Source organism: Ceratotherium simum, chromosome 24 (genome assembly GCF_057802395.1).
Source record: "Ceratotherium simum simum isolate JZ-2026a chromosome 24, ASM5780239v1, whole genome shotgun sequence".
NCBI lineage: Eukaryota > Metazoa > Chordata > Mammalia > Perissodactyla > Rhinocerotidae > Ceratotherium > Ceratotherium simum.
Genome location: NC_141923.1, coordinates 11,789,786 through 11,805,272, shown reverse-complemented (window position 1 = coordinate 11,805,272; position 15,487 = coordinate 11,789,786). Strand labels below are relative to the sequence as shown.

General features: G+C 50.9%; 1 protein-coding gene and 1 pseudogene across 1 annotated transcript in view; one reads left to right on the top strand and one right to left on the bottom strand.

The window, feature by feature from the left end:
- Positions 1 to 15,487, bottom strand: part of PPP4R4 (protein phosphatase 4 regulatory subunit 4) — a 221,834-nt gene that overhangs the window by 26,671 nt on the left and 179,676 nt on the right. The window lies entirely within an intron of this gene.
- Positions 7,864 to 13,720, top strand: LOC101406053 (alpha-1-antitrypsin-like; annotated as a pseudogene).

The window sequence follows — 15,487 nt, the reverse complement described above, 5'->3', positions numbered from 1 at the left end:
ATCACCACCTGAGCCACTCACTGGGGACGACGCGGACCTAAAGATGTAGGTTGAGTCATGTGAAATGTACGTCTTTTAAGTCAAAATGGCCACATATGTGTCATGTCACATAATTTAATACAATGGATAAGGATTCACTGTTTCCCAAATAAGCCTCATATCCTCTTGAGCTTTCTCTGCCTAGAGACTTCCACCTTCCACCAGTTCCATTACTGACACCAACATCGTCAGCACCTAGAATCACACCAGACCCGAGGGTCTAACGAGCTGGATCAAGTTCAGACTCGACCACTTTCCAGCTGTGTGACTTTAGTGAGTTGTCAACCCTCTCTGAGCCTCCATGTCCTCATCGTGGTTATAAAACCTACCTTGGGTTGGTGTGAGGTTCACTTCAGATAGTTGAAACAGCTTTTAAAGGATAGCAGAGCAGGTGCCAATACGAGGGACTGTGTTTGTTGCATCCATGAGCTCCCTCTGTAAGCCCGGCTCCCTGGGAGGGGCTATCCAGCGTTTTCTTGTTTAATCTTACAGCAGCCCTGTGATGTCGCGAGTGCAGCTGCTCTCCTCTCATAGGCACATTGTACCGATGAAGAAACCGAGGCTCGGAGAGGCTGGTTGTCTTGCTCAAGGTCACGGAGCTGGTTAGTGGCAGAGCTGGCTGCAGGGGCTCCACCTGTTCCTCCAAACCTCATCACGTCACCCACGCCACCTACCAGACGGCCACGCTGGCCTCAGACAGAGCTAGATTCCTCCTCGAAGGGTGCAGAACACTGGGAACCCACAGCACACGCCCAGGGAGCCTCTGCAGTTAGATCCCCCGACCTTCTAGAGCTCTTCCCACCTGAGCTTAAAGAGCTCACAGCCCGGAGCAAGCAACCCGGGCCACACCTCACAGTCCCCGACACTGGCGCTCTGCGGGAGGAAAGGGGCAGGTGCAAGGCTGGCGGAATTCCTGAGTCCGGGGAGCGTGAAGAAGGCTGAATGAGCTGAGGACGCTCACCTAAGACACCGTCATTTACCTCGAAGAACGGCCTGTCATTACATTACTCTGGACTCTGCTTGTCAGAGACCCAATTCAAACCAGCTTCAAGCCCCCGCTGGGGCATTCCTTGGCTCATATGGGAACCACCGGGGGCAATTAATGGGACCGGCAAAGCGTTGGGGCAACCTTGTCGTCAGGAGGACGGGAGTGTGCCACACATCAGGCAGGACAGCCTAAACCTCAGCGTCGCCTGTTCTTTGGAGTTTTTAAATGTATTCACTGTCTAGTCTCACCCTCAAAAGAGGTCCTTGAAGATCACAGGCTGGGAACCATTATCCCCAATTTACAAATGGGGAAATGGAGGCCCAGCAGGTTGGAAGACCCGCCAGCACAGGCCCAGAAGTCAGGTCCCTCACTCTGAGGCCTGGGCTGCCCTGACAGTGCACATTCTCCAGTCCATCTCAGACCGTATGGACCATTCCAACCTTGCAGTCCTCACAGGGTCCACTTCTCTGCCCTAACCCCAGCTGAAGCACAGCTGCTGGGAGTTCTGGGCTGCTCCAGATCAGTTTCCATCTCCAGGCAGGAACCCAGCTCTGCCCTGAGACACATAAGAGGGAAACACACGAGCAGGCCCCGGCTCAGGTGCGGACGACGCGGTAGTGACATTTACACCTCTCTGGCAGTTTGCAGGAAAATGATACACTAGTGAGATTTTAAGCACAAATAAATGAACATTTGAGGGGTTGAACAGGTGGCGCAAGCGGTCAAGTGCTACCACTCCACTGCGGCGGCCTCGGGTTCGCCGGTTTGGATCCCGGGCGTGCACCAATGCACTGGTTGGCAAGCCATGCTGTGGCAGCGTCCCATATAAAGTGGAGGAAGATGGGCACGGATGTGAGCCCACGGCCAGTCTTCCTCAGTAAAAAAAAAAATAAAGAGGAGGATTGGTGGATGTTAGCACAGGGCTGATCTTCCTCACCAAAAATAAATAAATAAATAAAAGAACATTTGAGTTTGAGCACAAGCTCTGCCCTGACTGGTGGGGCCATCTGAGCCTCATTCATCAAATGAGGACAAAGGTCAGGGGTGCTTCTGGGCTCTCACAGATGTGCACTGATTCAGAGGCGGGAAATACAGATCTCATGTTGGTTTGTGTGTCATGAGCTCACTTGATCCTCTCCACAAACCATGGGGTGGGCATTTGTACCACAAGGAGAAGCAAACATTTGCTGGGTATCTGCAGTATCCTGGGCACAGGGAGAAGGAGATCAGGTCCCTCCTTGAAGAACGGTGGTCAATGGACGGTGGTCAATGGTGGTGGATAACGAGTAATGAACGAGGCTGTGATACTCTGACTTATAATAAGAAATATATATTTAGTTTTCATCCGTGTTTCTGGCACAGAGATCCTAAAACCCTTGGAATTTCCTAAGTGAAAGCCCCTAGGTCGTCTAAGAATGGGGGCTGGTTGCCAGGGGAACCAACCCCAGACCTGCAGGGAGGGTAGAGGGATGGAGATTGAGATCCATCACCAGTGGCCAATATTTTACTAAATCATGCCTATGTCATGAAGCCTCCATAAAAACCTAAAGGACAGAGTTCCAGAGCCTTCCAATTGGTGATCACGTGAAGGTGCTGGGAGAGTGATGAGCTGGGAGAGGGCGAGGGAGCTCCTTGCTCTTTCCCCAGACCCTGCTCTCTGCATCTCTTCCATCTGGCTGTTCTTGAGTTAAATCTTTTTACAATAAATCAATAATCCAGTAAGTAAAATGTTTCCCTGAGTTCTAGCAAATTAACTGACTCAGTGAGGGGGCTGTGGGAAGCTCCATTCTACAGCCTGTGGGTCAGAAGCACAGGTCACAACCTGGACTTGCGATTGGCATCTGAAGTGTGGGGTGTGGGGGGCAGTCTCGTGGGACTGAGCCCTAACCTGTGGGATCAGGTGCTGTCTCCAGGTGGACAGTGTCGGAATTAAGTTGAATATTAGGACACCCAACTGGGGTTGGAGAATTGCTTGGTGGTGGGAAAAACCCCCCACGCTCTGGAATCGGGTGCAGAATCCTTAGAGCCCTGCCGCGTGGGGAGTGTGCACCTTCAGTCCCTTCCAGAGCCGTCAGAAACGATCCACAAACACCCACACGCTGAACCACGTGGGAGCCCCTTTAGAGGCTGGGGCCTTTCTGTTGCTGCTCCTTGTTGGGTAGTCACAATCCGGGCAGCAGGCAGAGCACGGGCCGCACTCACAGCCAGGCCCTGCCTGGACGGCTTCTGAATGAAACTGAGCCAAATCTGGGAAGACTGACGGAGAAATCAGAGCTAGGCACTCTCACCAAGGCGGCTCCCTCCCCAGCAGGACGCAGGAGCAGCCCAGGGTGGCAGGAGACTGGCTCTGTTATAGCACGAGAGGTATTCTGAGACAGCAGCCTGTGCGACTCTGGGGGGATTCCTCAACCTCTCTGTGCCTCAGTTTCCCCATCTGCAAAAGGTGAGAAAGAATATCTACTTTGCAGAGTTTCCATGTGGACTCCATGTGATGGCTTGTTTCTACAGAGGCTCCTGTCTTGGGCCTGGCAGCCCAGAATTCTTCCTGCGGCCTGGGTGTCGGGCCACGGGGAGGCCCAGCCTCGGTCTCACAGTGCTGGGGGGTGTGAAGCTGCTACTTCAGGGGCCAGTTTCTGGAAGCCCACTGTCCCGCAGAAATAAGCCCCAGGCTCCAATACCAGCTTTATCAGAAACGAAGGCGCTGCGTGTCCCCGTAGGCCTTGTTTTGTGCTTTCCCTCAGTTGGTCTGCTACTCAGGCAGGGAGGAAGGGCTGTTTAATAAAGCTGGACAGGTGCCCAGAGCAGGCACTCAGGTGGCAGCAGCCGTCTTGTGATTGGTGCTGTTGCTATCGAAATCGTTATATGAGGACTGAGCACAGAAGCTAGAGACGGAAGATCCGAGCAGGAATGTGACTCCTTCAGCCTGGTCCTTGCTTCACCACGAGGGGCAGAGCCCCGCGTTCGCCCCACAGGAGACATGTGGAGAGAGCGAGACATCACCTTCGCTGTGTTGAGCCCTTGAGGTTCTGAGCGTCTCTGTTACTGCAGCACAGCCCCGCCCATCCTGACCGAGACCACTGGAACTCGAGGAGACGCGCTCACAACGTCTTCACTGAGGAAGCAAGCCCGGAGTGATGACTGAGGTCTGAGGAGGACAAGGCAAGGCTGGAGGGCACCCTTCAGGAGGGAGCCACGTTAGAAAGTGCCGGAAAAGGAGTGCTCAGTGCACATGAGGAGAAGTCAGCCCAGTGAGGTGGTGGGCGTGTGCCGGGAGACCTGGGGCACGTGGGGCTGAGTCACAGGAGAGAGGGCCACAGCAGGTCAGTCCCGCAGGGAAGGGTCGGGCCTGGGTGGATCCGGCGGACGACTGCTGGGACACTTCCTCTCAGGAGTCAAAGCCACTTTCCGTCACCAGGTGCTCATTTGGTGTCACTTGGCATCACTTTACTTATCTGGGAACAAAGTGAACACCATGCCATGAAAAGTAAGAGCCTTCAGAATTTTTTTAATGACATGGCGTGACTTTCACAGACAGCACAGCGAACAGAGCAAGTTAGAAATGTGTATTATGTTAAAAAATGATTTTTTTCTTTAGTTCGTAGTTATCCATAGCCTCGAAACATGTTCTGAGTTTGTCAATGTAATTTCCTTTCGTTCTGAGGTGACTTTTAGCATTAAAATGTTAGGACGAATATGCTACAGGAGTATGACAAAACAGAAAGAATTCAGGAATCCCAAATCATCCTTCTAATTAGTGTGGAGCCCTGAGCAGGCCATTCGATCTGTGTGCCTCAGTTTCCATTCCTGCAAAATGAGGGGAATGAGCCCTAACTCACTGGTTTCTTCCATGGATGATTGTGCCTAGTGTCTTTATATAGTGCTGGTTCTTACCGAAGAGTAAACGTTAATCTAGACCATAGATCCTTTCAGCAACCATTCGGGGCCTGGCGTCCCTTGTCTCTTGATTCACTGACAGAAAATTAACAGAGGAATAAATTACAGATATTCACACATTTTGTTACCAACGACCCCGAGCTGGAGTCAGACAACCTGGAATCTTTTCTCAGCTCTCCCCTTCACGGTCCCCGGGAGCCAGAGAGGTCGCCTCCCCTCCGTCAGCCTCCATTTTATCACCAGCAAAATGTGAGCACTAAGTTCCCTGGAGGTCTTGATATTCTGGAAGCCTGTAACCACAGCAGGGTGGCCCAGTGTCCCTCTTTCACTGATTCCTCTGAGCCTTGGCGTTTGGCAGCTGCCTGTCATCTCCTGTCTGTGCCTGGACAAATGGGCTTTGGGGCTTGAAGGACACGGATTCCAGCTCCCAGTGTGAGGTTTTCTGGATCTGGAACCTTGTAGTAAAGTTTATAGAAGATCAGCCAAGTATCAGGCACAGTCCCAGGCTCCAGACATGTTTCAGTCACTTACTCCTCCGTGAGATGGGCATCGAGGCGAGATGAACCCTTGGTCTTACATGGCCACGGGGCTCCCATCGCCCCACCCTTCCAGACGGCCTTGCACCTGCTGGCTCCGCTGGACTAGGCCAGTTCAGGGGAGAACAGCAAGGCCCCCAGGTGATATCAGGTCCTTGCTGGCTGAGCTCTGGAGGCTCCCCAGGCTTATTATCTGAGCGTCCCAACCCCCGAGACTGCCCATAAGTAGGTGAAGCCGTGTGGGAGTGTGGACAGCCTGTGGGGCGAGTCCAGCCCAGCAAGCCTCTCTGGGGAACAAGTGAGTTCCATCTGCTGTGAGTGGTTCTCCCTCAGCCTCTTGCTGAGCTGACGCGGGTGGGTGAGGCTGGGCCACTGAGCTAGGATGATTAGCTCCTCTTGACAGGGGAGAAAACTAAGGCACAGACAGGTCTGGCTCTGATCTGCCAGGGTCAGGACGCGAAGGCGGGCAGCCAAGCCTCTGCTGTGCCACTCAGCAGTCAGCCAGGAGGATGCAATTGCCTCATTCAAACACTCCCAGCACATAGTAGGCCCGCTATAATGATCCATGCTGGTGGGCGGGGCTGCACTGGGGTTACTTTTCTCCTTCTACCAGCCTCCCCAGTTTGGACAGGACCCCGTGGCCTCGGTGGTCTTCACCCGTGTCTCTCCAACCTGCAGAAGGCAGGGACGCGTCCCCTTGGAGGGCCCCCTATTCTCCAACGTGCTTCTCTGCCTCAGGGTCCTTCTTTCTCACTTGGCTGTTTCCAACTCCAGCAGAGGCAGAGACTTTGACCTTGCCTTGTAGATTCCACGCCCCACCACTTAACTATCTCGCTGGAGAAAGCAGAAGCCCTTTAGTTTCCCCCATGATGGCCTGTTCCCCAGATTTCCAGAGGACGGCCATGGTCTCCCCTGTCTGCTCTCAAGCCCCCACCTCCTGCACGCTGGAGCCCTGGCCTTGACCTCTTTGTTGGAATTCCTCCTCTGAAAGGCTGAGGTGTGTTCATTAACTCCTCAGATAACCCCGCTATCTTTTCTGTCACCTCCTCCCCTTTCTTATCTGGGTTCATGGCCCCATCTCCCATCCTTTGACTCCTCACTGGTCCTGAAAGCTTTCGTTTGCAAAACCCACCACCCTCTTCCCCCAAAGAGCTGACGTCTCAGATCCCTTCTGGCTGTGAGCTTTGATGACTAGACTGACTTTGTTCATTCCTCCCAACAATCTCATTTCAGAGAGGAGGCTCAGAGTGATTAAAATGTTGTCCTGGGTCCACAGCTGGTAAGTGACAGAGGCAGATCAGAGCCCGGATCTGTCTGAAGCTAAAAATCACGCTTTTCCTCCTCCCGCCGCATCACTCTGTGTCACTGGAGGGACCAGCATCTCCGAGGCCCCCGTCATCTAAGCCCAGGGCTTGGGGGCAGGTGGTGCCCAGGGGGGTGGGTGAGCTGCCTGCAGGGACTGCAGACAATTCGGGGGCTAGGACCTGAGACTTACCATAGAGCTACCTCAGGAGAGGCTTGTAAGGGCTGTGGCCGGGTGTGAGGGTTTCGTGGGGACACCGCTGGCACTCAGAGGGGGTTGTCATTAAGCTCCCACTGCTAGAAGGACCACAGGGGCATCCGAGCTCCCAAGGCGACAGGTGAGGACATTTGCTGTGGTCTCCTGAAGGCCTGGCACAACACCCCACAATAGAATCCTGGCATCCCCAGACAGGGCCCCCACCCAAGAAGAATGGACACCCCAAACTGACTAGGTCTAGGGAGCACTTTGGCCCCCATGAGCAAATCAGCTGGGACTCACTTGAGCCAAATTCACTTGGAAATGAGAAAAGTCTGTCCAACCTGAGAGGAGGAGGCCCACGTGGGCCTCGTGCTCTGAGCCCTCCTCCCCATCAGGGGACCTCCACAGGGCACTTTGACACCAGGGGATGCTGGGTAATGTCTGGAGAATTTTTGTCATACCTGGGGGTTGAGAGGTTGCTACTGGCATCTAGTTTTCTCTAGGAGGCCACACATCCTACAATGCACAAGACAGCGCCCCACAGCACAGAATTCCCGAGCCCAGAATGTCAACAGTACTGAGCCTGGGACACCTGACTCCCCGAGTGCCAGGCCTTGAGAAGCCACCAAGATCCCACTTCAGGGGGCGGTTATCAGGGGAACACCCCCGTACACAGAGCCCCAGACCAGAAGCAGAGAGAGCTGTCTGTCCCCGCTCTGCTTGAATGGCTGTGTGGCCTCGAGCAAGTTACTGAAACTCACCAAGCCTCACTTTCCACAGTGTGTAAAAGGAAGATAACAAGACACCCCATGAGACAAAGTTAGCATCTGTGATGCCTTGAGGGTGAGAGCTCTCATGTGATATTTTTCAACAGCATTCCCAGGCCCGGGACGTTGGATGATCAGATGATAATCAGCTCCAGGCTCAAGTGGCCTGTAAGGTGAGGGCTGTAGTCGCTGAGGGAGAGGGACGAAGTGTGTGGAGTCAGGGAGAGTCTGCACCAAATCAGCCAGGATGGGGTTCCTCACAGCCCCGCTGGGTTCTGGCTGTGTGTCATTGGGCAGGATCCTCCCCTCTCTGGGCAGCAGTGCCTCTGTCTGTTAAATAACAGGCTTCAATGGCAGCCCTCCGAGGGCTGCTCCAGACCCAATCATCCCTGCCTCCTGGGTAATCGTGTGCATGGACAGTATGCTTCTTGTGCCTCAGTTTCCTCTTTTGTAAAATAAGGGCTGTGGGACTTGCAGAGCGGGGTCATTGCCAATGTTAGTGGAGCCGTCAAGAGCATGGATTCGAGACCCAGACTACCTGGCTGGGTGATTCTGGTCCTGCTACTTTACTGCTCTGTGACCTTGGATAAGTGACTTAACTTCTTGGAGCTTTGGCCCCTCCTCTGTAAATTGAGACTTGTCATGTGACCTACATCATGGGATTGTTACAAGAGGGCAACGAGATAAGACAGTCAAGTGTTTAGAAGGGAGCTTGGCATACGGTGAGCACCATCAAAGTCTTTGCTATTGTTCTCAGTCTTTCAGTGGTGATGATGCAGAAAGTGCTTGGCACAGGCCTGGCACATAGTAGCTGTTTGATAAACTGTGGTTGCTCTCCATGGTGCTGATCAGTGGCCTAGGGACTCATCGTGTGGCCTGACTTGGGCTTGGTGGCCCTTCTCTCTCTTGCAGGACAAAGCCATCCTCCACCACGTGGGGCCTCCTCCTGCTGGCAGGCCTGTGCTCCCTGGTGCCTGGCTCCCTGTAAGCATCCAAGCATGATCAAAATCTCGATCAACACTCACCCCTCCCCAACATAACCCCCAACCTGGCTGACCTCGCCTTCAGCCTGTACCGTGAGCTGGCCCATCAGTCCAACACCACCAACACCTTCTTCTCCCCAGTAAGCATTGCTATAGCCTTTGTGATGCTCTCCCCTGGGACCAAAGGTGACACTCACATCCAGCTCCCCCAGGGCCTCAATTTCAATTTCAAGGAGACAGTTCAGACTGATATCCACAAAGGCTTACAACATCTCCTCGACAGCCTCAACCAGCCAGATGACGAGTTGCAGCTGACCACCAGCAATATACTACTCATTGATGAGAATCTGAAGCAAGTGCATAAATTTTTAGAGGATGTCAGAAAGCTGTACCACTCACAAGCCTTCTCCATCAACTTTGGGAACATTGAAGAGGCCAAGAAAGAGATCAACAAGTTTATAGAGAAGGGAATCCAAGGAAAAATGGTGGATTTGGTCAATGAGCTTGACAACGACACAAGTCTTGCTCTGGTGAATTACATTTTCTTTCACGGTAGGTTTTACCACCAGCCTGAGCTGTTTCAAATGGGAACATCCAAAAATATTCACAAACAGTCTTTAAATCTCCTTGGCAGTCTAAGATAGGATGTGGCAGTGCATCTCAGCATGTGTTACTCAATTTTCTACACACAGCCATTAAAATAGTTTCCATGATTGAATAAAGTGAGGGGGTGATGGGTTCAACAGTCAAATCATCCTCCTCTCTGCAGGACTTCTCGGAGCCTTTAATGTCTTAATGTGTGTTATAAATCCCTACCAGGGAGGGACGTACAATAAGCAATGTCTCTCAAAGTAGAGATCCAGAAAAACAAATTTTAGTAGAGTATATGAAGGGAAGAGTTTCATGGGACACACTTCTGACAGTTCTAGTGTAGTGGAAATAGTGACAGCTTTGGAGTCAGAAAGACCAGGGTTCAAATCCTGCCTCTACCACTTCTCAGCTGTTTGACTATGGGCAAGTCATCTTACCACTTGGAGTTTCTAGTTTCCTCTCTGTAACATGGATGTAATGATGTTCTCCTTGTCAGATTTTTATACTTTCAAAAAACGAGTTACAAAGAATACGGACTATACATTCACATAGTAGGTGCTCAACCAAACTTGAGTCTCAGCCTTCCTCCCTCTGAGTGCTGACACTGTCAGGAACCTGTGGGCCCCAGAGGGCATCCTCAGGCAGTTTAAACAGTCCACAGGAATAGCCGGGGGTAGGGGAGGGGAGAGTCAAGGCCAGGGGCTGCTTCCCTCACACTGTTGGCTTCTTGCTCTTGAGGCAACAGTGCGATGGAGAGGGCCGAGCCGGAGTCAGCACATCTAGGTCTCAGCTCTGCTGTGGGCTTGAGGTGGGCCTCATCGCCTCTCCAGCCTCCATCTCCATCTCCCGTCCAATGAGAACATTGGGCTCAGGATCCCTGGGGCTCTGCCCATCCTGACTTGCCAGGATGGTGAAGTTCTCTTCATCTAGCAGAGGGGAGCTGCCCAGGCGTCCACATTTCATGTGTTGGTCCAGGAAAAGGCCATTAGGGTAAGAAAAAGAGTGATTTCCCTGAATGATAAGAACTGCCCTCTAACAAGGGGCAGGCAACCTCAGGCAAAGAGGTGCCAAGTTTGCCTTGGGAAGCTTCCAACTGCTCCCAATAACTTTCGTTAATCATCCTCATGCCATCCATAAATAAACATAAAATCACAGGAAAAATGCCTGCTCTGTGCACCCAGGTTGGCGCCATTTAGTCTCTGTGATACAGAAATTCTGGTTCCTCCTCTGGCTTCAGATTATCCTCACAAAGCCCTTCGGGAGCCTGATGGGTTCATTTTAGCCCCATTTTATGGATGGTAAAGCTGAGGCTCAGAGAGAAGTGTCTTACCAGGGGGCCTCAGGGCTCCCTTCTCTAGCACACCTGTCTACACCTTCTTCCCACCACCAGCTGATGTGCATCTTCACCTCTCTCCAGGCAAATGGAAGGATAAATTTGAGGCTGGGCACTTGATGGAAGAAGACTTCCAAGTGGACAAGAAGACCACCGTCAAGGTTCCCACGATCAACCGCCTGGGCCTGTTTGATGTGCGCCGCATCGATGTGCTCTCCTCCTGGGTCCTGCTGCAGCATTACCAGGGGGAGGTCACCGCCTTCCTGATCATGCCCGACCCTGGGAAGATGCAGCAGCTGGAGGACATGCTCTCTGAGAAGCACCTCTCCAATATCCTCAGACTCATTGACCGACGGTGATTCCCAGCCCAGGGCTGACCAGGGAGCTGCCACACGAGGCCTGGCCAGAGGGTGGGAGGGTGGACCCACATCCCGTGGGCCACAGCCACTGTGCACGACCTTGTGCTTCCAGACAGAGGCCAGCGTCAGCTCAGGAAGACCAGCCGGGCTCCGTGGGAGGCCAGAGTCCCATCCCCAGGGACTTCCTCCCCAGCATGGACACTGCCCCTCCCTGGTGCCCGGCCCCAGTGCAGGGCGAGCAACACCAACACACGCATGGGAGAACGGAGAGGGAATAGGTGGGCTTCCCGGCAGGGGAGCAGTTGATGTGGAGTTAGAGGATGGAAGGTCATGGCTGGGCAGGGGAACCTGCTCAGAGAGGCCAGAAAAGCGAAGGTTTGAGGGCGTTCAGGTTCCTCTGTCACTAGATCAGTGTGATTTGACTAGGTCTGCCGTAGTGAAGTAATACGTGAGCACGGACCCCAAATTAGTGCATATCTCTGTATTCATAGAATGCCCATGCCCCCGGCACTATTCTATTATGTACATTATGAAACGAAAATGAAAATACAAAGTATGAGGTTAAAAAAATGAATAGAAGGGGTGGCCCAGTGGCATAGTGGTTAGGTTAGTGTGCTCAGCTTCGGTGGCCCCTGGGATTCTGGCCCAGAGAAGTCCCACTCTGGGGGTGACAGAACCCTGAAGGACAGTGTGCTTCCCAGAGGACACCTGGAGCTGTCTGGAGGGCTTCTCAGAGGAGGTGGCGTTGGAGAGGCTTTGCAGGACAAGATGGTTCCTGTGATCCCAACATTCTCTGACACAGGTGTGGAGGAGCTAAAAGTAGAATAAACCCAGGCTGACCTCGCGTCCTCGTGTGGGCAGGGGGGCAGGGCGCTAAGTGGGAGAAATGACCAGAAAGGAAACACATTCAATGCTCTGAAACTCCTTTGTTTTCTAACCATTGTGACAGTTTGGCCAATATACGCTTGCCTAAACTGTCCATTTCTGGAACCTACAAACTGTTAGATGTCCTGGGCAAACTGGACATCACCAAGGACTTCAGCAACCAGGCTGACCTCTCAGGGGTCGCTGAGGAAACAGCCCAGGTGATATCCGAAGTGAGTTTGCCCCTGTGTCTGTAGGTCAGAGTGTGTCCGGGGGCCGCAGCTCAGGGGTGAGTGTGAGCACACAAACACATCTGCAGATGGAGGTCCTCTGAGGACCGGCACTGGAGTCACCCAGACTGGAGTGTGGTCAGAGGACTGAGTGCAGGAGGCGCCTCACGGGCTTCGGGCATTGCAGGGGCCTCCTCTGAGGTGGTGAGCCTCTCCCTCTGTCTTGTCGTCATTCAGGGCCTTCCCTTCTCTGGGCCTCGATGGACCCATATTCACAAAGTCAGGCCCTGGCTCAGGGATGTCAGAGGACTTTTGGCCCCGGCGTCCTGTGACGCTGGGAGCTATTGGCGAATCGCTGAGTCCGAGTTAACATGTGATTTTGGCTGAGACGCCATTTATTCGGGAGAATTCAAGGTGACCAAAGAGACAACTGCAGGTCAATGACAGTGCGAAGTGAGCACCTGGTTGTGGACTAGGTGCTATGAAGGTGCCCGTCTCAGTCCTCGTCCCCAAGGAGCTTAAAATCTGCTACTAGAAACAAGAGACGTGCCAAGGAGGATGAAGTGAAGAACATCTTCTCCCCCTGAGGTTGTGGGCTGTTTCCCAGGGAGGCTGAGGGTGTTGCTCAGGGAGGAGACGTGAGGGTGCGCTGGTGCAGTCAGGCAATGGCCTTGAGGAGGTGGAGAAATTTCTGTGTGCCCCCTGCAGGGAAGGTGCACGAGGACGGGGAAGGACAGGCCAGTTGATGAGAGAGGGCTGAGCATGGTGTTGAGGGACAAGGAAGGGACCAGTCCCCGGGGAAGTGAAGGGTTAAGCGAGGAGTCTGGGATGGGGCTGGGTAAGTAGGTGTGATGAATTGATTGACCCCCACAGTTACCAAGTAAAGATCTTCAATTTTGTTATCCTCATTTACACATACATACAAGTACACTTCTCACACAAGCACAGGCACGTATGCACACATATGCACATTTATTGAGCAACTATACTGAGTGGGGTGAAGCACCATAGTGGCCTTGAGTGATCGTATTGCATAGCTCTGATTTTCCTACTTAGGAAACTGAGGATTCAAGAAGTCTTGTCATCTCCTTGAAGTGACACAGTTAGTTAGTGGGAAAAGTGGGATTTGAACCCGGGTCTCTGTGATGGAAATTCATTTTCTTTCACTACACCATGATGATTCAGTTGTGAATCTTGTGGTTCTTTAATAAAAATGCTCAAATGGTAGACACCCAGCTGGTGATTCTGCTTGTTTGTCATTGTTTTGGTTTTTAAACCAAGGAAATGCTAGAAAGACTCAGGTCCTCAACGGGGCCCTGGAGGGAGCCCTTCCTTGAGCTCCCAGCACAGCTCCTTCCACATTGGGCCTTGCTCCCAGCTGCGTGAGGGGGCAGTGCAGCCTGTCTCTGCCTCAAACAGGCCTCTGTTCTCTCTTCCCTCCAGGCCCTGCGTATGGCTACATTGACCATCGATGAGAATGGGTCAGAAGCGTCTGGGAACACTCCTTTGAGAGACAGCGGCTGGTATAGGCATCTGACCACCAGGTTCGACAGGCCCCTCTTAGTCATTGTCAAAGATGAAAGCACCAACATTCCCCTCTTCATGGGAAAGGTGATGAATCCCACGCAAAAATAAGTGCCTCTCTGGGTTCAGCTGTTCACCTTCCCAAGCCAGGCCGCCTCCCTAGGTGACAGTAAAGAGTGGCTGACCTGGCCCAACCTTGAGTGTGACATGCAAATCCCTCATCTTCTTGTCTCTGAGTCTACCTTTACCTCCTCAGGATGTGTGTGCAACCCAGGTCACAGCAATCTTCTATGTAACCATTTAATCAACATTTATTATGTATTTACACTGTCCAGGCACTGTGCTAGGCCACGACTAAATGTTGACCGAAACTCACAATTTACTTAACAGATACGGAGAGCCAGCAACATCAGGAGACGAACCTCTCTGGAGGTGGGAGGGAACACCTAAACAATTCTTCAGATTTTGGTAGAAGAGCAGGAAAAGAGGCCAACAGTAAGACAAGGCTAAGCCAGGCAGACCACACAACAGGGAGAGAGCTAAGGGGTCTGCACTTCTGTGGGGGAACACAGTCAGTTCAGAGTGTCAAAGGCTCAAGTCCACATTAAGTAATGGGTGTTTGGACCTCTGGCTAGATCAAATGTTAAAACATAAAAAACACAAATGATCTAGAAGAAAGAAGCAGTTAATTTATTTCTTGATATTGTAGTGGGCAAGGCCTCTCTAAATAAGACAGAAAACCCAGAAGTCATAAAAGTAAGGATTGATATATTTGACTTTATAAAATGCAAACTGTATGGCCAAAAAATGCCATTCAATTCACCAAGATGATACAACAATTAGAAATATATATGCACCAAACATCAGAGCTCCTAAATATATGAAGCAAACATTGACAAAATGAAAGGAAGAAATAGACAGCAACACAACATAGCAGGGGAATCAATACCCCACCTTCAACAAACAATAGAAAAACCAGACAGAAGATCAATAAGAAAACAGAGGACTTGAACAACACTATAGACCAATTGGACTAACAGATATATACAGAACACTCCACACAACAACAGCAAAATACACATTTTTCTTAAGTGTACATGGAACGTCCTCCAGGATAGACCTTATGTTAGGCCACAAAACAAGTTATAATAAATTTTAAAAGATTGAAGTCATACAAAGTATCTTTTCCCATCAAAACTGAATAAAACTAGAAATCAGTAGCAGAAGGAAAACTGAAAAATCCAGAAATACATGAAAATTAAGCAACAACTCTCAAGCAACCAATGGGTCAAAGAAGATAGTACAAGAGAAATTAGAAAATATCTTGATATCCTGACATAAGTGAAAATGAAAACACAATACACCAAAACATAGAATGCAGCAAAAGCAGTACTAAGAGGGAAATTTATCATTGTAACCATTGACATTAAAAAAGAAGAAAGATCTCAAATCAACAACTTAACTTTACACCTTAAGGAACTAGGAAAAAAAGAATAAACTAAACCCAAGGTTAGCAGAAGGAAAATAAATATTAGAGCAGAGATCAACAAAATAGAAGATAAAAAAACAATGGGGAAAATCAACAAAACAAAGAGTTGGTTCTTTGAACAAAATCAACAAAATTGAAAAACCTTGAGCTAGACTGACTGAAAAAAAGAGAGAAGACTCAAATAACTAAAATCAGAAATAAAAGAGGAGACATTATGAGCGATTATACACAAATAAAAAGGACTATAAGAGAATACTATGAAAAAATTTTATGCCAACAAATTGGAGAATCTAGGTAAAATAGATAAATTACTAGAAACACACAACCCACCAAGATTGAATCATGAAGCAATAGAAAATGTGAACAGATGTATAACTAGTGAGGGGATT